This window comes from Bubalus kerabau, chromosome 10 (assembly GCF_029407905.1).
Source record: "Bubalus kerabau isolate K-KA32 ecotype Philippines breed swamp buffalo chromosome 10, PCC_UOA_SB_1v2, whole genome shotgun sequence".
Classification (NCBI taxonomy): domain Eukaryota; kingdom Metazoa; phylum Chordata; class Mammalia; order Artiodactyla; family Bovidae; genus Bubalus; species Bubalus kerabau.
Window position 1 is genome coordinate 37,875,061 of NC_073633.1, and position 26,872 is coordinate 37,901,932.

Consider the following 26,872-nt stretch of genomic DNA (forward strand, 5'->3'; position numbering starts at 1 on the left):
GTGGCTCCCTCTGCCCAGCTCCTGGCAGTCACCACTCTGTACTCTCCTCCTATAAGTTGGACTGCTGTAGATTCCACATATAAGTGAGATCGCCCAATGTTTGTCTTTCTTTACCTGACTTATTGCATTTAGCACAATATCCTCTAGGTTCATCCATGTTGCTACAAGTGAAAAATGTTCCTTATTTTTAAAGGCAGAATAATATACCAGTGTGTGGGTATAGGTGTGCATGTGTATAAAATTTTCTTTATCCACTGAAGGTGAATATTTTGTGAATCCAAGATATGAGAAGAAGCCATATAGAAAAAACTGCTGAGATCTTGTAAAGTGACAATATAGAATGTCATTGCAATCTCCTGAGAGTGGTATTCAAAGAGACTGAGTTTAAAGCAGAGTTCAAATTGCTAGAGATCAATACAGTAGCAGGAAAAAACTTTCAAACGTTTAGCTGTAAAGGAAAAAGAACAAAAGTAATTTTTATCCCTACAATCAACACATTTGATCATTTGAAGGAAATGAATATTATTTTTTAATCAATATTTTTCTGTGCATCAGTTCAGTTTAGTTGCTCAGTCGTGTCTGACTCTTTGCGACCCCATGAATCGCAGCACGCCAGGCCTCCCTGTCCATCACCAACTCCCGGAGTTCACTCAAACCCATGTCCATCGAGTCGGTGCATAGTGGTCTATAATTACATTTGTTTGTGTCTTTTCCTTTCTTTTGAACTTTGAGGGCAAAAAATTGAGTAATAACAATGGTACTTAACGCACTTCTCTTTTTTCACAGTATTATTTTATTTTATTTTGTTCCCATTATTCCTGACCTTAACATGTGCACCTTTCATTATGCCCTAACAGTATATGAGTGGCCCTCACACAAAACACTTCAAAAATGTCTCTGAATATATATATGTTTTAAAAGATGCTTATTTTTATATACATAGCTTTATTTTATGTAAAAATAATATCATGTTGCCAATATTGCTTTATCTTATTTTCATCACTCATTTTCTTTTCAAAATTTTAGGATCTGTCCTTGATAGGGGAAAGAAAAACCTCTTGCTAATTTCTTGTTACTTCTCCAGAATATTTTGTATTATACGTCTCCCACATTTCACATGTCTACTCTTTCCATGATGGAGATATAGGTTGGTTCCACCATCTCGCCATTACAAAGACCCTGGCAATGAACATTTCAACATCCTTCCTCTTGTGGAATTACACATGAGTGACTTTGGGGTACATGCCTGGGAATGGGGTTGCTGGGTCATTAGGTATTTGCGTACTTAATCTTGTTAGCCATTTCCTTATTGTTCTTCAGAATGGCTGCATCAGTTTACATTCCCAGCATGACAGTGTTTGTCCACATCTTCAATGAAACTTGACATGTCTATGTGATATTTGTCATTTCATAGACATAAAGAGGTATGTCATTGTTCTATTTTATTTTACATTATTCATTCAACTCATGAGAAATTTTTCATAAATTTTTAGTCATTCATATTTCATTTTCTCTTATTTATCTATTAATTTCCTTTTTTTTCTACCAGATTTTCAATCTTTTTCTTGTTTCTTTGAAGACTTCTTTAATGTACTAGATAAACTCTAGCTGGTTTTTATTTTTAACTTTTATTTTGGAATACTCTTTTATTTACAGAAAAGTTGCAAATATAATACAGATAGTTCCAATATACATATCACCTCATTTTCCCTAGTGTTAACATCTTACATTAATGAAAACTAAAAATTTCCTAGTTTGTGTTTAAAAAGCTTTATTGGGATATAACTTACATGCTACACAAATCTCTATAGATCTGCTTATTATGTATGCTTCATATAAATGAAATCATAAAACTATTTTTGTCACTAGGTCCTTTCACTTAGCACGCTATTATTGAAGTTCATCCATGTTGTAATCTGTATCACTATTCATTCTTTTTTTTTAGTACCAAATAATATTCCATTGTATGGAATTTTCTTTATCCATTCATCAGTTGTTGGACAAATTTGGATTCTTTCCACTTTTAGCCTATTATGAATAGCACTACTATGAACAGTCATGTATCCATATACAAGCTTTTATGTGACTATCTGTTTTCATTCTTTAGGTATATACATAGAAGTAGAATTGCTGGATAACATAATAACTCAGTGCCTAGCATTCTGAAGTATTATCAAATAGTTTTTCAAAGCAGCTGAACAATTTATATTTCCACCAGCAAGGTTGGAGGGTTCCAATTTGTCCATATCCTTGCCAACACACTATTACCTATATTTTAAGTTATAACTATCTTAGTGGCTATAAAGTAGCATCTCGTTGTGGTTTTGATTTATTATTTTTCCCTTTAGAGAAATGGCTCTTAAAATCTGTACCCAATTTTAAATTGAATTATTTTCCTTTTTACTGTTGAGTTATAAGTGTTCTTTACATATTCTGGGTACAAGTCCCTTATCAGTTATATGATTTGCAAATATTTTCTCCCATTCTGTGGGCTATGTATTCACTTTATTGCTGGTATCCTTTGAAAAATAAAAAGTTTTAATTGTATGGAGTCCATTTTGTCTATTTTTATTTTTTTCACTTGCATTTTTCTTTTCATATCTAAGAAAGTGTTGCCTACCTCAAAGTCATGAAGATTGACTCCATTGTTTTTTTATGAAGGTTTTATAGTTTTAACTCTTATATCTAGATTTACAATCCATTTTAAGTACAGTTTTATGTATATTATGAATAAGCGGTACAACTTTACTCTTCTGCCTGTTGATATTCAGTTGTCCCAGCACTATTTATTGAAAAGACCATTCTTTCCCCATTGAATCGTCTTAGTTTCTAATTAGTTTTTGACAGTCTAAGTATTGCTTTTCCAATCTATTTTGTTGTTAATTTTCTTTATGATGTCATTTCTGAATAGAATACATATTATTTATGCAATTAAAAACATCAATGACCTACCTTATAATATTGGCTTAGTTCAGTTCAGATCAGTCGCTCAGTTGTGTCCGACTCTTTGAGACCCCATGGACTGCAGCACGCTAGGCTTCCTTGTTCATCACCAGCTCCTGGAGCTTGCTCAAACTCATGTCCATCCAGTCAGTGATGTCATCCAGCCAACTCATCCTCTCTTTCTCCTTCTCCTCCTGCCCTCAATCTTTCCCAGCATCAGGGTCTTTCCCAAAGAGTCAGTTATTCACATCAAGTGGCCAAAGTACTGGAGTTTCAGCTTCAGCATCAGTCCATCCAATGAATATTTAGGACTGATTTCCTTTAGGATGGCCTGGTTGGATCTCCTTACAGTCCAAGGGACTCTCAAGTGTCTTCTCCAACACCACAGTTCAAAAGCATAAATTCTTTGGTGCTCAGCTTTCTTTATAGTCCAACTCTCACATCCATACATGATTACTGGAAAAACCATAGCTTTGACTAGAGGGATTTTTGTTGGCAAAGTAATGTCTCTGCTTTATAATATACTGTCTAGTTTTCTCATAGCTTTTCTTCCAAGGAGCAAGCGTCTTTTAATTTTACAACTGCAGTCACCATCTACAATGATTTTGGAGCCCAAGAAAATAAAGTCTGTCACTATTTCCACTGTTTCCCCATCTATCTGCCATGAAGTGATGGGACCATATGCCATGATCTTTGTTTTTTGAACGTCGAGTTTTAAGCCAGCTTTTTCACTCTCCTTTTTCACTTTCTTCAAGAGGCTCTTTAGTTCTTGGCTTATTGAAGAGTTTTTTTTTTTTTTTTTTTCCATTTTCAAAGTTACAAAAAATACTTTTTTATAATTTTTTCTATTGAAAGTTAAAGTGAAAACCTCTCAGTTGTGTCTGCCTCGTTGCGACCCCATGGACTATACAGTCGTTGGAATTCTCCAGGCCAGAATACCGGAGTGGGAAACTTCCCTTCTGCAGGGGATCTTCCCAATGCAGGGATTGAACCCAGGTCTCCTGCATTGCAGATGGATTCTTTACCAGCTGAGCCACAAGGGAAGCCCCTTTGTATATTAGATCTATACTTTTATTTTACATATTTAGATCTTTAATCTACCTGCAACATGTCTTTATATGTGATACAAATACCTCCAACATTATTTTCTTCAGATGGCAAGGCAGTTATGAAACAATCTATCCTTTCATCACTGGGAGGTCTGACCTCTCTTCAAATTTCTAATCAAAAGCTGGAGACATTTATAAAGTTGTGTCAAGACAGAATAATAGAGCACATAGATTTTAAGGACAAGGTAGATGAGCAAACTTTCACAGTGGTGCATCACTGAGAAAGATTTCCTGTAAAGAGAATTTTGCTAAGAGAAATTTAGATCAAAGGTATTTTTACATTGGTGTTTCTTTTCCTGAATTACCAAACAATACTGTAACGATTGAAGTAATAACTCACCCAGTATTATTGAAGGTACCCTCAAAGTACATGGTTCAAGGCCCTTACAGGAGGATATAATAGTCTTAGGTTTTGCCCTTATGGTTTTTTCTCCCAAAGGTTTTCCTTGTTATGCACTAGACAAGCCACACTGATGTCATGCCACTCATCCAGAAAGGTAATATAATCCAAGGAGGGAACTTAAAGTGTACCCATGTATCTTTAATGTATACTTTGGAGCTATTATATTTTGTCTTTTTAAGTCATTTAAATATTTTATGTAATATATTATGGTCTAGTAGATGTTATTTTAGATCTGGTTTAATCTCTGGACATTGTTGATAATCCTTAAAAAGCCATATTAAAAATGAAACTTCGAATTCCTTAAAATTTAGCAATATAAAGTACTTTTAATGATAACTATTTTTTCCCTTTCTTGATCATATTTATTCAAACTTAAATAAAAGCTGATGTGTACAAAATTCAAATGAGGCTAATATTTTCAATTTTACTTCCCGTGTTTATAACTTTACTCTCATTAAATAGATAATTAATCTGTGTTTTATTATTTCAGTATGGTATATAGCTACTGGGGTTTTTATAGCTATTCTTATTTATCTTCTAGTCAAAGGATAGTGTGAGATCAAGATTTAATAAATTTAGTATCTGAACTATTTCACATGTTGTAGCTCCTAAATCTTTATCCTTTAGGACCATCCTGTTCTTCAGATTGAAGTTTCTTGGGGAAAAGAATATAGATTTATTAGAGCAATTAATGAGATACTTACAACTTACTGGGTGTTCATTGGAAGGACTGATGTTGAAGCTGAAACTCCAATACTTTGGCCACCTGATGTGAAGAGCTGACTCATATGAAAAGACCTTGATGCTGGGAAAGATTGAGGGCAGGAGAAGGGGATGACAGGGGATGAGATGGTTGGATGGCATCACTGACTCAATGGACATGAGTTTGGGTGGACTCCAGGAGTTGGTAATGGACAGGAAGGCCTGGTATGCTGCGATTCATGGGGTTGCAAAGAGTTGGCCACGACCGAGCGACTGAACTGAACAGAACTGACATTCAAAAATGATTTACATTTAAAACAGATTTTTATGTAGAAATATAAAATGCTGGTCCTACTGAATGAACTGTGTGCTATATCACGCTCAAGATCTATAGACCACCTCTCCCATGATGATTGCTGCCATTTAGTCACTACATCATGTCCAACTCTTTTGCGACCCCATGGACTGTACCCCACGAGACTCCTCTGTCCATGGGATTTCCCAGGCAAAAATACTGGACTGGGTTGCCATTTCCTTCTCCAGGGGATCTTCCTGATCCAGATATTGAATTCCCGTCTCCAGAATTGGCAGGTGGATTCTTTACCACTGAGGCACAAGGGAGGCCGTCCCATGATAGTTATTGGCTCAGTTTGTTGCCATCTTGCACTTCATTTTCCTTTTACCCATTATATTGTATTGTATTATTTTTCAAGTTTACATATTTGGGAGACTTTCTGTTCAGGTGATAATTAATTTTAATGGCAAAATATTTCTGGTGGTTACATGTAATTGTTTAAAGTGTAGATAAAATAGGACCTTAAACAAGTGAATTTTAACTAGGAGAAAATAATTCAATTGCTTAAGTTATTAAATTTACAAGACAGGAAAAACTTCCCAGAAATTTGTAAAAACTAGGGCCATGAATACATTTTGTTTGAGAAAAACTGTGCTAATTCTATTTGCAAATATTTCTCCCATTCAGTAGATTGTTTGTTCATTTTGTTGATGGTTTCTCTGCTACGCAAAAGCTTTTAAACTTAATTAGGTTCCCTTTGTTTACTTTTTCTTTTATTTCCTTTACTTTAGGAAATGGATCCAACAAAATATTGCTGTGATTTATGTCAAAGAGTGTTCTACCTATGTTTCCCTCTAGGAGTTTTATAGTATCTGGCCTTTTAATTAGGTCTTTAATCCAATATGAGTATACTTTTTTACACGGTGCTAGAGAATGTTCATTTCGTTCTTTTACATGTAGCTGTCCAATTTTCCCAGTACCATTTATTGAAGAGACTATCTTTTCTCCATTGAGTATTTTTGCATCCTTTGCTCTACAGTAATTGAGTGTAAGCGTGTGGGTTTGTTTCTGGGCTCTCTGTCCTATTACACTGATCTATGGGTCTGTCTTTGTCCCACTAGCATACAGTTTTGATTACTGCAACTTTGTAGCATAAAGTCAGGGACCTTGATTCCTCCAGCTCCATTCTTTATTCTAGAGATTGTTTTGGCTATTAGGGGTCATTTGTGTTTCAATATAAATTTTAGAATTATTTGTTCTAGTTCTGAGAAAAATATCATTGGTAGTTTGATGGGGATTGCACTGAATCTGTAGATTGCCTCGGGTAGGAGGGTCATTTTAACAATTCTTTCACTCCAGGAACATGGTATATCTTTTCATTTGTTTGTACCATCTTTGATTTCTTTCATCACTGTCTTTTAGATTTGGAGAACAGATCTTTTGCCTTCTTAGGTAGGTTTATACCTTGATATTTTATTCTTTTTGATTTGATGGTAAATGGGACTGTTTCCTTAATTTCTCTTTCTGATATTTTGTTGTTAAAATATAGAAATGAAAAAGATTTCTGTAATTAATTTTGTGTCCTGCAACTTGACTAAATTCATTGATGAGCTCTCATAGTCTTCTGGTAGTGTTTTTTAGGATTTTCTAGGTATAGCATCATTCCATCTGCAAACAGTGACAATTTCACTTCTTCCCTTTCAATTTAGATTTCTTTTACTTTTTCTTTTCTGATTGCTGTGACTAGGACTTCTAAAACTATGTTGAATAAAAATGATGAAAGTGAGCATCCTTGTCTTGTTTCTGATCTTAGAAGGAATGCTCCAGCTTTTCACTATTGAATATATGATGTTAGCTGTGGGATTGTCATATACGGCCCTTGCAAGTTGAAGTATGTTCCCTCTATGTCCACTTCCTGGAGAGTTTTTATTGTAAATAAACATTGAATTTTATCAAAAGCTTTATCAAAATTTCAAAATCTCTCAGTTAAGTGACTTTATAAAACTTTACATTAGAAAAAGTTTAATTAATACTTTTATTAGAATAGAGATTAACAAAATAACAAAACACAAGCAGTGTTTCAACTTCTTAGAAATTTATTAATATGAATTTTTCACTTTAGAAGTCCACAATTGGAGTAAGCATTGCATTTTTTTTTTTTTGGATGAATACTCTGTGGGACCAACAATCCATGGAATATCAATTTCAGAAGTGCTGCACTAGAGGTATTACCACTAATGACAGGACTGAGACAAGAATGCCCACAAACATCACTTATAAAATACATGTTTTGGAAGATTAATAAAGGCAAGAAAGAAGGGAAAAAGTGTAACTATTACATAAGCTCACATCTTCCTAATTCTAAAGTGTATGCTCATAAACACTGTTCTTAACCACTGATGTGGTGAGAAATCAACAGCTTTTTCTGCATCATAATCATTGTAATCACCGTCATTACCAAAATATAATACACAATTCTATAACTTCCTAGAAAACAAGTGAACTGAGTAACTATTAGAAGTAATGAGAGTTCAGTAAACTGCATAATTATAAAATAAATGGAAACAATTTAATAAACAGCCAACTCAAAAATAATAGGAAAAAATCATGTTCACAACAGCACCCAAAATTTAAGCAACCTAGAATAAAGTCAATAATAATATTCAGGAACTATATGAATAAGACTTCCAAATTTCACGAAAGAGCATAAGAAAAGAATCGAATAAAGGCATAGTGACATTGAAAATTTTATAGATATCAATTTCTCCAAAATTAACATATAAATGTAATGTTTCCCTAATTAGTATTATGTTAAAATTAATTTTGGAATTTTAAAATTGAGTTTTAAATTTAATGTGAAAAATAATATAGTACTAGATGTCCTAACCAGAGCAATTGGCAAGAAAAAGATTAAAAAGGCATCCAAATGGGAAAGAAATAAGTAAAATTATCTATTTTTGCAGATAACATGATACTATATAGAGAAAACCCTGATGACTGTCAGAAAACTGTCATAGTAGTCAATAAATTTAGTAATGCTACAGGACACAAACTCGATATGTAAAAATAAGTTGCATTTCTACATGCCAAAAATGAACTATTACAAAGAGAAATTAAAAAAAATACCATTTACAATAGCATCAAAAGAATGAAATATGTAGGAATAAATTTAAAAATGAAAGATCTGTACACTGAAAACTACAGATGAGATGACACTGATGAAAGAAACTGAAGCTACAAATAAATAGAAAGATGCTCTGTGCTCATGGATTGGAAGAATTAACATTGTTAAAATCTCCATACTATCCAAAGTGATCTACAAATCAGTGAAATACCTATCAAAATTCCAGAGCAATTTTCAAAGATATAGAAGAAACAATCTCTAAATTTGTATTAAACTATAAAAGACCACAATTAGTCAAAGAAATCTTCAGAAAGAAGAACAAAGCTGAAGACATCATACTCTCTGATTTAAAACTATACTACAAAGCTGCCATAATCAAACATGTTACTGGCATAAAAACAAAAAGACAAACACATAGATGAGTGGAACAGAATAGAGGGCCCAGAATAAATCCATAAGTATATTGTTAATTATTTCATGGCAAAGGGTTCATGAATATATAATGGGTATAGGACAATCCCTTCAATAAAGAATAACCTCATGCAAAAGACTAACACTGGATCCCTATCTTACACCTTACCAAAAAATCAACTCAAAATGAATTAAAGAATTGAAAATAAAACTCCTCAGAGAAAATATAAAGGGTAAACTCCTTGATGTTGGTCTTGGCAATGATTTTTTGGACTTGTCACCCAAAACACAGGCAACCAGTACAAAAATAAGCAAGCAGGCCTACATCAAACTATAAAGCGTTAGCACTGTGAAGTAAAGGATTGACAAGTGCTAAGGCAACCTATAGAAAGGGAGAAAGTATTTGCAAACCATATGGCCAGTAAAGATTAATATGATAAACAAGAAACTCATATAACTCACCAGCAAAATCCCCAAACAACCCAATCAAAAAATGGTCAAAGGACCTGAATAGACATTTCTCCAAAGAAAACATATAAATGGATGACAAGTACATCACTAATTGTAGTGTGTCTCGTATCAAAAAGACAAGAGACAACATGTGCTCAAGAGAATACAGAGAAAGGGAACACTTGCACACTCTTGGTGGGAATGTAGAGTGGTATGGTAATAGCGGAAACCAATATGAAGTTTCCTCAAAAAACGAAAAACAGAACTACCATATTCCATCAATCCCTCTTCTGGGTACATATCCAAAGAAAACAAAATCATTATCTTAAGGAGCTGTCTGTACTCCCATGTTAATTGGTATGAAAATAACATAATAGCCAAGGTATGGAAATAAAGTAGTGTCAGTGGATAGGTGAATGGATATAGAGAATGTGGTATAAGTACACAATGAAAAAAGGAGAGTCTGTCATTTGTGACAACATGTATGAACTTGGAGGGCATTATGTTAAGTGAAATAAGTCAGACAGAGAAAGGCAATGGTATCACTTATATTTGGAATATATATTTAAAAAGTTGAATTTATAGAAACAATCGAAAAAGGTGGCCAGGGGCTGGAGTTTGCAGGAATAGTGATAGGGACTGGTTAAAAGTTACAAACTTTTAATCACAAGATCGATAGGCTCTGAAAATCTAATATAACACAGTGACTATATTACATAATTGAAATTTTCTAAGGCTGTCCAACTCTTTGCGACCCCATGGACTGCAGCCCTCCAGGTTCCTCTGTACAAGGAATTCTCCAGGCAAGAATACTGGAGTGGGTTGCCATTCTCTTCTCCAGGGGATCTTCCTGACCCAGGGATTGAAACTGGGTCCCCTGCATTGAAGGCAGATTCTTCTGGAAAATTTGCTGAGAACCTAGATGTTCTCACATACATAAAAAGAGGTAAATATGTGAGGTGATATATGAATTTAAAATAACTTGATAGAATCCTTTCATCACATTGCACATTTTAAATATCTTACAATTTTTACTTGTCAATTATACCTTAATAAAACTGAAAAAATAATATGCACAGATGGCAAATAAGCATATGAAGAGATGCTCAAAATAATTTGTGACTAGAGAAAAGCTAATTAAAACAACCGTGTGATACCACTACACTTAGATTAAAATCCAATTAAAAAAAAAACCAAAACAACTTGACAACACCCATTGCGGGTAAAGATGTGGAAAAAGAGAAACTCTCATTCATTGCTGGTGGGAACGCAAAATGGTATAGTCACTTTGGAGAACAGTTCATCTGTTTATTACAAAGCTAAACACAGTCTTCCTATATGACCCCAAAGTCACATTCCTAGGTATTTATCCAATGGATTTGCTGACTTATATCCACAAAAAACCCTGCACATGAATGTTTATACCAGCTTTATTTATAAGTGTCCAAATCTGGAAGGTACCAAGATTTTAATAAGTGAATTTAATAATGAGTGTAGTACATTCATACAATGGGAACAACTCAGTGATTAAAAGGTATGAACTATCAAGCCTCACATGCACATTTATGAATATTAAATGCTAAGTGAAAGAAGACTGTCTGAGAAGGCTAAATACTGCATGATTCCATTATGTGACATTCTGGAAAAGACGAAACTGTGGATAATAAAGTTTTATAATGATTAACAATCTTCCACTGATCACTTATAACACACAAATACCAAACTTAAAATAAGTAAAATACATAAACATCAATCCAATAAAGAAAAAAAGCAAATTGTTAATTAACTTGCTTAAATTAATTCAAAATTACATGAAGGAAAAGTAGTGAAAGTTGAAACTATAAAATACCAGCTACCTTCCCTTTCAAATTGACAAACATAAAGAAGAATGGGGAATGTCTAGTATTCAAGAAATTGAATGCCTACCTTGAAACAGATTTCTAAGCATTTTGTTCTCTATCCTTACTTCAGCTAGGACCAAGTAATTCAATACACTTAGAGAGGGCAATTTATCTTAAATTGTTGCTTCATGTCAGTCAGAAAGGTGATGCTATCCATAGCATGCAGAAAAGAGTTGAGAAAAGCAAGTACAAAGCTAACCTCTTTACTGTTTATTACATTAGACCCAGGTTAGCTTTGTACTTCTTTCTTTCTGAGGCTCTGACTATTCAGAAGTTCAGACTCACCCATGTTTAAATACAAGTTCTAAATCTCATTCCCCATATAGAATGGTGTTTGTAATTTCTTGTTCATTTCTTCCATGCTCTGGGCAAATAATCACAACTAGAACCAACATTTCTTTTTAACTAAGTTGAGGCTTTGTAAAGTGACTTGACTTCAAGCATATTTTTGGTATTTTTCTTAAATGCAAAAAAATGATGACCCTTCAAAGATATAAAAGTCTTATGAATTAAAGGAAAACTGAGATAGATGTTTCTTATTAATATTAACAGAAAAGAAAAAAACTGAGAGTATAACTTTGAACTGGGTTTCTCAAGGGCATTGCTAATGGTCCACTGGGAAAATAAAAATAAGACTAGAGAAAATTCAAAGGGGAGGAGTGTTTTGGAAGAAAACAAAAAAGGACATAACACTGTGCTAATATATCTAAATTGCCCCAGTGGGAAGGAAGAATATGGAAGAAGCTCTCAAATAATTGTCATTATTTAGCCACCTGAATCAAGAAACAACACTTTAGAAACCCCAGACTTTTGTCATCAGTATTTTTCTGTTCCTGTACATATTCTTAGAAACAAAATGTAATATTTTTCATTTGCTCTTGAATGCTTTAATTTAAATCCTGTTTATCACTTAATTCTATGATAGCCTATGATGCTTTTCTGGTATTTTACACCATGTAGATTAATGGTGGATTTGCACCCTGGGAAATAGAATTTCCTGAAATATTTTAGTCTAGAGAAATAACTTGCAAACATTTTTGAGAGGAAGAAGAAAATTAGAGAATCCACCTGCATTTTAAGTCAGTTTTTTTTTAATTTGTATTGCTGCTTATTATAGTTGGCAAAACTTATTTAGGAAGTTCTTTCAGACTATACAAAGTAAGTCATGGGAGAATATTTACATGGAAAGTTAAGTAAGAACATTTATAATAGCAGATTATAAAGGCATTATGAGCTCACAATATTAAAATGGAAAAGCCCAGATCTCTTTTTTTTTTTCAGAATTGTATATAATATTACATTTAGGTTATAAATAGAATAATCAAATTACCTATCTAAATATGCAGACACAGAACGGTGTGACCCTCAAAATCACAGTTATTATAGCCTCACATTGTTCAGACGGTTACAATTTAGCAGCTATACACAAACTGAGATGTGAGTAGATTCTCAGAACAAATACCCACAGTACCACAAAAGTCCCTGCCCTCATGGAGGTTTCAGTCTTTCACGTGAGATCATCAGTCAGTCAATAATTAAATTCATAGTACACCAGGGGAGGATGAGTTTTTGGAGAAAAGTGAATCAAGGAACAGAAGTAGTAATTCTTACCCCAGTCATTTTCAGGACTAAGCAATTTCCCCATGACTCAGTTTCAAATGTAAATATGTTTTCTATTTTGATAAACTTGACAGCATTCCCCAGACACCATGTTTAGAAATGAATGTGTAATACCATTTACCAAGCACAAGCTCCTTCTTGTATAACATCAAAGAACATCAGTAAATAAAGTTTATGTTTTCAACTGGTGGGAAGAGAGATCAAATTAATGACCATGAGATTCTACTGATAAGGTATGTTTTAGCTACTGGCAGTGACAGACTTGGAAGATAACATGGTGAAGCAGAGGTTGGCTAAGGGTCTTGTCCAACTTGTTTATCCTTTCAGGAGAAATAGAAAAGAAGACAAGTTTTTTTTTTCCTCATTTAGCAATTAGTGCTCTGAGGTCATTAATAATGGTATGAACTATAATTTCCACCTTATTTCTAGACTGCACTAATAATGTCATTCAAATGAAAGTATTTCTGTTTATGGCAAGAGTGGTTTAGAAGGTAAAGGCTTCGGTTTCAACGTGACTTTGATTATTCCATGTAGACACAATAGGAAATTTGTAGTTATTCATACTATAACAAAAATCCTTATTGTCCCACAATATATATATAAAACAACACTTAGAAAAATTTGTGTCTATTTGAATAGATGTTCTTAATTCTAGCTTTTATGACAAACCAAACCTATAGGATTTATATATGCTATGAGTTTGAAATACATGAAAATTCTAAGGTGCACTATAATTTATCCCCCCTTTTAAATTAATTTTAATTTAATTTTATTATCCCTAAATTAAAAATAATAAGCAAATCAAATAACCTCATTAAATGGCCACTTTTAGTTTCTATGAGTCTGTCACTTTATACCCTTTTCTCATCTAATGTAATAAGTGGAATTGATTCTTCCTTTGTACATTTGTGCTTTTGCATTTTCTTACATAGTTTGAGTTCTTAATTACACTTGAATTATAACTAAATCCTCTTGGCTGAAACTTGCCTTAAAATTGTCTTCTTCCATTTTACTTCAACCGCTGCACAAGTAAGATAGCATTTGAAAAATACTCTTTTTGGTCATGAGACCTTTTCTGTAACACCCACAAAGGCTTCTGGTACTCAGAATAACAAACTTACCTACAACATCTATTTCCCAAGATTCTTGCCCTATCTGGCCAAACTTGGCTGTCTCAATCACAAAATATTAGCATGTATTCCGGACTGGCCAGTCCAGTCCATTATTACTCTGTGTAATAATAATGCCACTTTCATTTTCAACTGTGTGATTTTAAGTTACTCATGTTGCTCAGAATACCTTCCCCCCTTTTTTTTTTCCAGTTTATCTACTTCCTATTTTAAGAATTTAGATTTCATTCATTGTATCACACAGACAAAATACACTAATACCCTAGCTCACTGTAGTTGATCAAAAGAATGTCAGCTGAATTTTGGAAAAGAATCCCACACTGAACCAGTACAGAGACAATTCCTTTGGCAAAATGGTTTTCCAGGTCCTTGATAAAGAAGAAGTAGAAATTCCTAAGAGAACTCTATTTTATGCCATTTGTAATTTGTTATACATAACTGTGCCTAAGTTAATTGTCTAGAAATAAGTATGTAGTTCTTATTCCAGAGTATAGATTCAGATTCAGTCATTTTCAGATAGTTCTTTGGTTTTCTTCATAAAGCCATCGATTAAGAACACTTCTGGGTATATTTTATAGATAAGTATCTGGATTGTGTGGATTTTTTTCTGAATATTACAACTAATATTCAGGTGCCCAGTTAGGTGAGCAGTAAAACAAGTATAATGTTACATTAGAAAGACTTACTTTTGACCGAATACGCTACAGATTAAAATTGAACACAATGACGATGGCTTCTAAGCAAGGGAGCAATGATATAAAAGTGTGCTATTATCAAAGAAGGTAACTTGGGTACCTAAGAACTGGAGCTAAGAGGCAAGAATCCATCTCTCTTTTCCTCTCCCCCTCTGTCTCTCTCTCTTGCTCTCATTCTTGTTTTGCCTCTCACTTTGATGTGTATTTCCACTACACGTTTTACAAGCACTACTTTAGATCTGTAGAAGACAATTCATAATATCATATTATTTCATTATAGTAATATTGTGGCACTACACATACATCACACTAATAAAATGAATACTAATAACATGAAATTTGACTTGAAATTCATGACACAATGGAATAGCTCAGGAGCAATTCAAAACCATGACAGTAACTTCTTTCTTCTCTCCCTATATGCTATTATTTTTGGTAAGTGGAATCCATATTCCTACATAAACTAGAATTGCTAAACTCTTAATAGCATCCCCATGGTTTTGCTACTTACTATGATGCCTTCACTGATTTCATCATAGTTCAAGCATAATAACGAATCGACATTTGTCCTCAGGAGCATAAACTGTCTGAGGCTATTTTTACATTCACAGCAACCTCACTCTGAAATAACTATTTTAAGTCTGTCAATCCACCCACCAGCTTTCTGCCAGCAGTATGACTGCCATACATAAACTCTCCCCATGCTGGATAATTGACACAGACCTTTCAATTATTTTCCTAATAAACTTTAAATATTGTTTTTCTATTAATCTGTTACTTCTGAAAGTGTTTCCTGCTTCTACAACACATAGCCTTAGGTAATATTTTGTGGAAGATTATTTTGGATGCTGCTCATCTACAATCCACACATTTTTTTAAAATGATTTAATGAAGTACTATACATCTATATCCGGAGAAGACAATGGAACCCCACTCCAGTACTCTTGCCTGGAAAATCCCACGGACGGAGGAGCCTGGTAGGCTGCAGTCCATGGGGTTGCTAAGAGTCAGACATGACTGAGCGATTTCACTTTCTCTTTTCACTTTCATGCATTGGAGAAGGAAATGGCAACCCACTCCAGTGTTCTTGCCTGGAGAATCCCAGGGACAGGGAAGTCTGGTGGGTTGCCGTCTATGGAGTCACACAGAGTCAGACACGACTGAAGTGACTTAGCGTAGCATAGCATACATCTATATCAGTTAGGACTTTTTTCAGTTGCATAGGCCAGAAACCTCCAAGAAATGAAGGTTGACACCCAAGGACTTAGTCTTCACATAAAAGAAGTCAAGAGATAGGCAGGCCAGAGGTGCTGTGATGACCGTATGTTTTCATCCCTTATCCCAGCATGCGGTTTATGTACTGACGTCTACCTCACAGACCAAGATAACTGCCAACTGGATTATTTCAGGCAGTAAGAAAGAAGAAGGGAGAAGGGGTCTGTGGAGGTCTGTCTCCCACCTGAGTTAGACGTCTTGGCATCCTCTACCTAATGGCATTTTTACACATTACTTCCACTTGCTTCTCAGTGGCAAGGTAGAATGAGGAATGAAGTCTTGAGTTGTGTGCATTGACATTCTGAAAATAATGAGGATGCTGTTACCCAAAAAGAGAACAGATGTAGAATAGGCAGCTATTAATTTCTCCCATAATACGTTTACCTTTTCAAGTTTCTGCCCATTGAGACCCTTTACTATGTATTATAATGAAAAGATTACAGCCTTTGGAGTCAGCAAATCTTACTTCAAGCTTTGGGCCTGTCCTTTACAAGGCACATGACCTTTGGCATATCACTGTTTCTGAATGTCTTATCTTTAATATGAAAATTGTAATATTACTTATTTTATGAGATAATAATGAAAGAGATGATAATATATATGATGGTGATTTTAAAATAGTTCATTTTATACCAGTTATAATTTTGCTATTGACTTATGTGTGAGTTTGGAAGTATTTGCATTAGCTAAGAGGACTGTGGAAGAAAACTGTCAGTAAATTTATTCCATAATCCTATGGTCTCTAAGGTTGTTCATGCTTAGTTCAGAGAATCCAGGAAAGTGTTAACATTTTGATCTCTATTAAATGAAAAAAAAAAAAAGACTTAATCTAGAGTAGATAACAACCAAGAATTGCTTGTCTCAGAAAATGTGTTGGTTTTACAGAGTAGGGAGGGAGTTTAAAAGCCTCAATGAGCAATTTTCATGTAGACAGAGCTCTTACAGCAGAGAACACTTGATGGTCTACCTAACATTAATCTCTCTTATTCATTCTTCCTAAAAACCTTGATTTTATTCCATTATTGATTCCTGTCCATTCAACTGACTCATAATATTCATTACAACAAGGAAATATATTAACATTTCTCATCAAGGGATGACATTGGGCAAATATTTTCTCCACTTGTTTTTTTCCCAAATAAGGTACATGGCTAAGTAAGAACTGACCTAGGAAATTTGGCATGACAAAATGATAAGCTGTCAAAAAATGATTTAGTTTCCCAAGAGGAAATATTAAAAATTTATGTCTGTGTATATAATCACTTGATTTATTTTGCAGAACTATGAAGTTCAGAGAAATACATACTTTTGAAATGGGAAAATGTTGTTTTCTTGAAATTTCTTCCTTCAGTATCTTCCTTGTGAGTTTGTTAAATAACTATCCATACTAAATTGACTTATGTGATCTATATCTCTTTCCTAAAATGCCTTCTTTCATAGGTGAAATGCTAATAATTTTAATAGATAAAGCTTATAGAAATCAATAATATAAATACCAAAGGCCCAATTACATCTCTCTATATATGTATATTTATTACTTAAAAAGTTTTATAGAAAGAACATATCTGAGTATCATTCTACTGGTGATGACAATTGAACAGTACTCATAAAATATAACTGTTCTTGAGCAACTAATAATTATCAAAGATTATAATTTACAATATTGAGAAGTATAGAACAAAATACCATTATTGGAGGCAATTGCTCTACAATATTGGGTTAGACTCTGCCACAAGTCAGCCCCAGCTATACACTTGTCCCCTCCCTCCTGAGGGGCTGTCTATTTCTCACCCCATCCCACCCCTCTCGGTTGTCACAGAACGCTGGGTTGAGTTCCCTGTTTTATACAGCAAATTCTCACTTGCTATCTATTTTCCATATGTAGTTGATTACATGCAGACTGGGAGGATAGACAATGCTTCTGAAATGCCTATGAAGGTGAAAGAAGAGAAGCATCAACAGTCAGAGATGTTGGCTGTAGGCAGCGGGAATTTTTTGAATACAGGAGAGAGAGGAAGCATCATCAGTTATGCAAGTTTCTGAGAAGATTAGAGGAGATATGATATGGATCCCAGGTGAGGGTTCCACCTTGTAGAAGAGCAGTGACACTTTAAAATTAATAATAGTGATGTAAAAAGAGTGAGATACAGGTATATTGTTACATTTGACAGTGGGAAGTTGAGGTAGTTTCCAACTGATTTGATGAAAAAAAAAAATCTGTCTTAAGGACTGTGGAAAGAACAGTGAAGAAATGAAATCACGGAAGACCGAAAATATCAACTGACCGGAAATCCCCCTTAAAAATTTTTTTTGACATTCTTAATATGATAAAAGAATACTTGGCCTCTACAAAACAGAAGCATAAAGTAATAAGGAGAGTCAGATATACTGAGACAAGATATTAATAAAACAAAAGTAAGAAGAATGAAAAGACTTAAATAGACTGAAAAAAAGTAATGGAAAATTCAAGTCCATTTGGGAATTAATAAAGAATATATTAGTATTATTGCTACAGGAGCTCAATTTAGTAATGTAAAGGAAAAAACAAAACAAAACAAAACCCTGAGATTCTCTCTTTAAATATAAAAGAAAAGAACAAAGACATGAAAATAATAAGGTAGAAAATAATGTACATGGGAGATGGGCAAAGGGGAATTTAGTGCTCAAGTGTTCCAGAAGAGGAAGTCTAACAATTAGGATAGCAATAATCACTAGAGTTATGATTGAAGAAAACTTTCTTGTGGTTAAATATATTTAAGCACATTACTTATATAGTCATATATAAGCAACTTATATATTTTGGAGACAATTAATATAGTAATATTCATATCTAATTATACATCTCAAAAATATTTGAATGCTAAATGAAAAAAAAAACTCTGTGAGTGTACAGGCAGAATAAATAAATTCCATTCCAAAAAATAGGCAAGTCTAACTGACTAGTATTATGTTTCTACTCTGCAAAGCAAAGCTATAAATTTGTTTGAGAAATGTTATATTAGAGGGATATTTCCCAGCCATGTTTTCTTTCTTTTCATGTACAGTGGTAACAGAAAGACAATCTCAAATTTACAAGAGCAAAGAAAATATTCTTACGTTCTTAGTGGAAAATGCAGTACATTATAAGGAATAAAAAATTAGTATCAGACTTCTCATCAGCAACATTGAATTGTAGAAGATAATTCAACATTGCATTCAAAGTTCTGAGGGAAAATATACCTAGAATTCCATACTCAGCTGAACTAACAATGAAATATGAGAATAAGGACTCAGAAAATTAACATGAATACAAGAAACAAGACAAGAAATGTAAGAAAGAGAGTAACTAACACAAGAAACCTTGAGGTAACCAAATTCCAGTTCAAGAAAAAGAATAAGTTAAAATGAAAATAAACGAAGTGTAGATTAGATATCCATGGGAAGTTGGAACAAGAAGACGTTGAAGAAAGGAGACTTTTCACAAAGCTAACCACAAAATGGTTGAGGAAGAACCATTAGAATGATGAAATAAAGAAAAATGTTCTCTGGATTTTTCATTTAGAAACTTGTTGGTTATTTTATATTTTGGTGACTTGAAGAAACAACACATCAGTGGGAAGAACCGGGTGTAGACTGTAAATATGTCTTATATTTAAATCACTCAATTTGTTCACCAATCTCTATGACCCCTTCTAGCACTGAAAATAAGTTAAAATGGGGTTCACTTATTATTAAGGAACATATTTGCTTTCTGAAACAATTTAACTTCTCTTTATTTAAGAACAATAATGTATCTGAGTTCTGATTTTTTTAAATTTCAATTTTGGATGCCTTAACATTATGTTCCCTGAATACAGCAAGCACATTTATAAAATATTCTGTTCCTAGTAAAAAGATGTCTGATTTCAATTTTTTGAGTCACTAAATTTAGAAGCTTCTCTGTAAAGGTAAGTAAATCACAGAAAGGCCAGGGAAGATCAAAGGACTCATTAAAACTTTGAGATTATGAATATTTCACCGTACAACCTGTGGTTGTAATGTATATAGCAAACATTGCCAAAAGCAGTGTGGTGGTGGTGGTGGTGGTTTAGTCGCTAAGTCATGTCTGACTCTTGCAACCCCATGGACTGCAACCCATCAGGCTCCTCTGTCCATGGGATTTTCCAGGCAAGAATACTGGAGTGGGTTGCCATTTCCTTCTCCACGGGATCTTCCTGACCCAGGAATCGAACCTGGGTCTCCTGCACTGCAGGCAGTCTTTACCAACTGAGCTATGAGGAAAGCCCAGTGTTTATGAGCAAGTGTCTATGACATCTTGCTACTAATATTAGCTGCAGATACGGTATAACTTCCAAATAGGGAAAGAAATGCTTGCAATATTCAGCCATGAGAAAGAATACCATGTTAGCACTGGGGCTTCCCTGGTAGACTAGTGGTTGAGAATTCACCTGCCAATGCAGGAGACATATGTTGGGTCCCTGGTCTGGGAAGATCCCACATGCCCTGGAGCAACTGACCATGTGTGCCGCAACTACTGGGCCCATGCTCACCACAATGAGAAGCTCACACACCACAAGAGAGCAGCAATAATGAAGTCCACGTGCAGTAATGAAGATCCCACACAGCCAAAAGGTAATAAATAGATCTTAAAAAATATTAAAAAAACACTTTAGAACTTCAAAATGCATGTATGTGCACACACACATCTACAGACAAAAAACATCAGTGATGTTTTGTATGTCAACTCACTCTTTCTAATATTAGAACTTGCCAGTGAGATTGAAAAATCACTAACCTAACATTATCTTCCTTTTTCAACAATAAATCAAGTAGCATGTTTTCATAATAATTTTTGTTTTTGATTTACATGTTATTTGAGAAAAGTACAATTCAAAAAACCAAGTTAACTCCACATGATTGAATCCCATTAGAACATCTTGTACGGCTAAAATGGAAAGAATGATTCAAGTAGGAAGTGTAGAGAAGATGAATAAAAAATGAAGCAGAAAACAAATATGATATTTAGCTATCTCCCAAATTGTAAGACCTTGCTATATTATCTATTTCACATAAAGCAATTTATACAAAGAAAGCTAATCCCATGATTTCAGTTTTCCTCTGATATTATCAACTGCCTTGGAAATAGAGTTCATAAAGCATATTCATTAATAAAGCTTCCTTTTTCGACCCTCTACCCCTCAGGTTGTTGTTGTCCTTTGCCAGAGCACCTACTTATACTAAACACACACACACACAGAAATCAAAAGCAGTATAACACTCATGCTCCTCTCTTCATCCCAACTGGGTCAGATTTTAACTTCATTAAATTGCTGTCGTATGGTGGCTGCTGACATACATCAGGCCTGGAGAGATTCACTCATCAGGTACTCACCAAGATTGTTAACAAGAACAGCAACTCTCATTAGGGGCTCCCCCAAAGCAGCTAATTAAGGGACAAAGGTTGCTCAGATTGTGACTATTATACCTGTAAGGTCCCTGTAGAAATACCCAAATCTCTAACAAACCTATGTTTGGTTGCTTAGTACAAGAAATAAAGAGCTCGTCCATTAAAAAAAAATGAGAGGCAGAAACTGTCAACCATTTGAAAAGCTTTACGAAAATGATCATCCAATTAGTGGCTATGATCAAATCAGGCATGAACTCTCTCTGGATGGCTCCATAATTTTCCTTCTTGCATGGTGTAATTTCATATAGCTCAAATGAACTCGTGAGAGGTAATTCAGTTCCAAACAGTTTTCTCATCACTGCTAATTATACTAATACATTGAAATGCCTCCTACAAAATGCATGAGCCCTTTAAGCCACCTCATTAATGTGATATAATTTTTGCCAGAATATATATCAAACCTATTATCACCACAGGTTTTCTTTAGCATTTTTTTCAAAATGTCTATCAAAAGCTTAAAAAGTAGATGTCTTTGGGCTGGTTGTCTCATAATTAACTGTTTCTTTGAACCACTGTCGTCTATTGTGGTATTTTTCAATGGCACTCACAATCTTCAATATGATATTCCCCAGACCCACCAGTGTCTTTTTCCTCGCTGAGTATTTGATTCCTTAAATCTTTTCCCAGTTGTAGCTGATTCTTTAAATGGCAAATGGTGCATGCAATAATGTGCAAAAATGAGTTATACAAACTGAAAGCAGGGGTGTAAAAAGAAGCATCATCTGAAACTAAAATAAAGACAGATTTTATGGTATTTATGTCAGTTAATTTAACTGCTGGTAGGGGCTTTTGTTGAAACATGAGTTAGTTCCAGTGTTTAACCTTGCAGTATTAATTTATGCTTTATGGCCTGAGTACTTTATCATTCCCTCCTTGGGAAGACAGTTATCTCATTAGCCAGAATTTAATGAAATGCAAGGATACACTTCTTAATTTCAAAGATTACTATAACACAAATCAGGTGTAAATCTCAGACTTACTGCCCCTTCCCTTGCCTGTTTAAAAAAAAGAGAGAAAGAGAGGTTCATTTTGCAATCATATCACAGAAATTCATCTGTGGAATACATTTCATCACAGCCATTTTAAAGGCATCTCTCATCTGTAAAAGTTGGTTTAACTTTGCATCCAGCAATATTGATGGCCCTTTAGCTACATTAAAGTTTCCAGAGTTGGCAATTCATTATTCATCATCACAATTAAAAAATAAAATGTTGATAAAATTACCAATTCCCTAGACTTACTCAAACATGGGCATAAACACTTAACCGCATTTTTACCAAACTCAGTTTCACAGATAGTGCTGATATATTCTGCGACAACTGGTTTTCCCAAATTAGTAGGCATTTTCATGAAGAAGGTAAATTTGTTCTGAGATTTAGAACTATTAACTAAACAAGTACATATTAGTTTAAAATAGATGACATATTGTCTGCCTTAAAGAAGCAGAGATATCTAAGTTATAAAAATTTCTGGACTGACCTTTGTTTTCAAAGAGTTCTAAACATCTGAAAATTTAAATACTCTACCAACCGGTTGCTGATTCTGGCACAGATTCTTCACTTTTATGTTTCTGGGCTTTTTCTCATACTATCTTCTTTGCTGAAATGTTTCTTCTGATCTGTTAGATCATCTATAGCATAATCCTGGGTTGTAGCACTATCTGAATCACCTAAATTTATTTGAAAACATTGCCTGATATTTCCTAGGATTAATAATAGTTTAAAGTCCCGTGTTTAAGCTTCCCTGGTTGCTCAGACAGTAATCTGCCTGCAGTGCAAAGGACCAGGGTTCATTCCCTGGATGGGGAAGATCCTCTGGAGAAGGGAATGGGTATCCACTCCAGTATTCTTGCCTGGAGACTCCAGGGACAGAGGAGGCTGCTGGGCTACAGTCCATGGGGTCACAAAGAGTCAGACACAACTGAGTACTATCACTTTCACTAAAATTATGTGTTTAGCTAGGTATTTCTTTTGTGTGAGTGTGTACATGTGCATTCTGTGCAGGGATGTGTGGTAGGTAGATGGGTTTAATCACTAAGTCATGTCCGACTCTTGCTACCCCATGAACTGTAGCCCATCAGGCTCCTCTGTACATGGGATTTTCTAGGCAAGAATAATGGAGCGGGTTACCATTTCCTTCTCCAGGGGATCTTCCTGACACAGGCATGGAACCCAGACCCCCTGCATCGCAGGCAGACTATTTATCAACTGAGCCACCAGGGAACCAATGGGTGCTGCTGCTGCTGCTGCTAAGTCGCTTTAGTCGTGTCCGACTCTGTGTGACCCCATAGACGGCAGCCCACCAGGCTCCCCCATCCCTGGGATTCTCCAGGCAAGAACACTGGAGTGGGTTGCCATTTCCTTCTCCAATGCAGGAAAGTGAAAAGTCAAAGTGAAGTTGCTCAGTCGTGTCCGACTCTTCACGACCCCATGGACTGCAGCCTACCAGGCTCCTCCATCCACGGGATTTTCCAGGCAAGAGTACTGGAGTGGGGTGCCATTGCCTTCTCCTACCAATGGGTGGGTATGGTTTAAATATCGGCTCAAAACACAAGATTTATTATCAAAGACTTTATTTCAAGGAAATGGCCAGTCAACTCTTGAATAGAGATACATGGTGTTTGACTAACCAGCTATAGAGATTACTTTTCTAATATTCCTATATACTTCTTAGTGCTAGAAAACTGAAAATAGCAAAACATAATGTAAAGAGTTGTAAATGGCACTTCCTTCATCTAGAATGCGATTCCCTGGAGAGGCGTGCCATTTCAGCATGGTCCTTTGCTCAGAGCATGAGATTTGGATTTAGGCAGATACGTGTTTGGGTTAATAGGTTCACTGGCTATGTTTCATTAGAGAAATTACTTAAATTTTCCTCATTTGTAAAACGCTTTTAATAAAAGCTATGGAGTTTTTTTTTAAGAATAAATTTATTTTTTTGAACAGTTTTAGATTTACAGAGAAATTACAAAGATAGTACAGAGAGTTCCCATATATTCTAAACCTAATTTCCCCTACTATGAACATCTTAACATTAGTATGGTACATGTGTTACAATTAATGAACCAGTACTGATATATTATTATTAACTAAAATCCATGCTTTATTCAGACTACTTTAGTTTTAATCTAATGTCCATTTTCTGTTTCAAGATTCCATCCAGTATACCACATTACATGTAGTAATCATGTCTCCTGGGTTCCTTTTGTGACAGTTTCTCTGATTTTGTTTTTGTTGACCTTGGCAGGGTTGAGGTGTACTGGTTATATATTTTTGTAGGATGCTCCTCTACTGAAATTTGTCTGATATTTTTCTCATAATTATGGTTCTTTAGAAGGAAGGCAACAGAGGGAAATTGCCATTTTTATCACATCGTATCAAAGGTGCTTATTAGCCTCATGACTTATCAATGTTGATGTTAACCTTGATCACCTGGATGAGAAAATCACATTTTTAACAGGATTAAGCCAGGGAATATATGTGAAAATACATCCACACAGTCCTGGAACATAGAAGGAGCTCGGTGACCATCAATTTTCTCTTTTCCATCTCAACTCTTGTATTCAGATCAGTTCAGTTACTTAGTCGTGTCTGACCCTTTGCAACTCCATGGACTGCAGCACACCAGGCTTCCCTGTCCATTAGCAACTCCTGGAGCTTGCTCAAACATATGTCCATCAAGTCAGTGATGCCATACAACTATCTCATCGTCTGTTGTCCCCTTATCCTCCTGCTTTCAATCTTTCCCAGCATCAGGGTCTTTTCTAATGAGTCAGTTCTTCACATTAGGTGGCCAAAGTATTGGAGCTTCAGCTTCAGCATCCATCCTTCCAGTGAATACTCAGGACTGATTTCTTTTAGGATGGACTGGTTGGATCTCCTTGCAGTCCAAGGGACTCTCAGAATCTTCTCCAACATCACAGTTCAAAAGCATCAGTTCTTCAATGCTCAGCCTTCTTTATGTTCCAACTTTCACATGCATACATGGCTACTAGAAAAGCCATAGCTTTGACTCTTGTATTAAGCTTCTGTAATTTTTTTGTTCAATTAACATTTTTGACTTTGCTACAACAAAGTGTATTAAAATGAAATTTTCAGGATGAGTTAGGACTCCACTTAAAGAAAAGTGCTTACTTTACATGTATTAAGTAGACCTTATTAGATGAGAGTCTTATTTACTACAAAGGCAGTCTGAGGGCACTGATCCTGAATATTACAAGAAGGCACAGATATAATATGATCAACCTTTGCTTTGAAGGTAGATGTCATCCATAAATTACGTTAGGAACAGATACCATTCCCTTTATTTGTACCCACTAGTTTATCAACTGTTCAGGAACTGTAAGCTACTGGACAAAATACCAGGCAAATAATTAAAATTTCTGTGTTTTCTTCTTAGTTTTGCAGTACATTTCTGCTTGGTTTTAGAAAAAGTAAACCAGCATCATCATGTATTTATTCTCAGGTATTTGAGTAGTTTCCATAAGCTTATTTTCACCTTGGTGAGCCTTTTCTCTGACCACATAGATGGGGTTTCTGTGGTTTGGTCTTTCCTTTCATAACCATCATTGTGCATGTTATTACTTGCATAATATCTATTCGCTCAGGTGGAACATGAGTTCCTTGGAAGGAGGAGCCAACACTTGTTTCTGATGTATTCCTAGCACCTAGCACATGACTGGCATATTTCTGCTATAATAATTTTTGAATACACAAAGTGCTTTCCTTTTAAAAATATTATTTTCTCAGAGCAGTAAAACGAGTAAACTGGCTCATGGAAGGTAAAGGATTTGCCCGGAGTTAACACTAGTATGGCTTGGGGCCAAGATTTGATTCAGTCTTCTTAATGTCCAGTGTCTTTTTCACCAGAAAAAGGTGTTTCTAACCCAGGCACTATGCGAGGTGATATGGGGTTTGTAAAGATATAGAATCATATCCACTTTCCAGAGGTCAGAGGTTGAATGAAAATATTTTGAACACAGTAGGAACAAAAAGGTGTGATGGAAATACAAGGTATTATTAATACTGAGTGCTGAAGTGGCATCATTGAATTTATAACAACTAAATATATTTAAAGGCAAAAAAAAAGTCCTCAACCAGCCTATCTCAGAAGGTATTATACTTAATGCCTGAAAAGTACTTGGAGATTTATAGTTAGAACACAGGTCTGCTTTGTGGTTCAGGAGCTGACTGCCTCTCTATGTAGCTCCACGCGTAGTTCCTCTGATGTCCCTCCAGCCCCAGTGCAGCTGGCTTAGAAAAAATTCTAGGAATTTGGTAATAAAGCAATAAGAAGTTGGAGAATTCATTATGATTTATTTCATTGGGAGGATGTTAATTAATTTTAAATTATTAAGTGAGTGGAATAA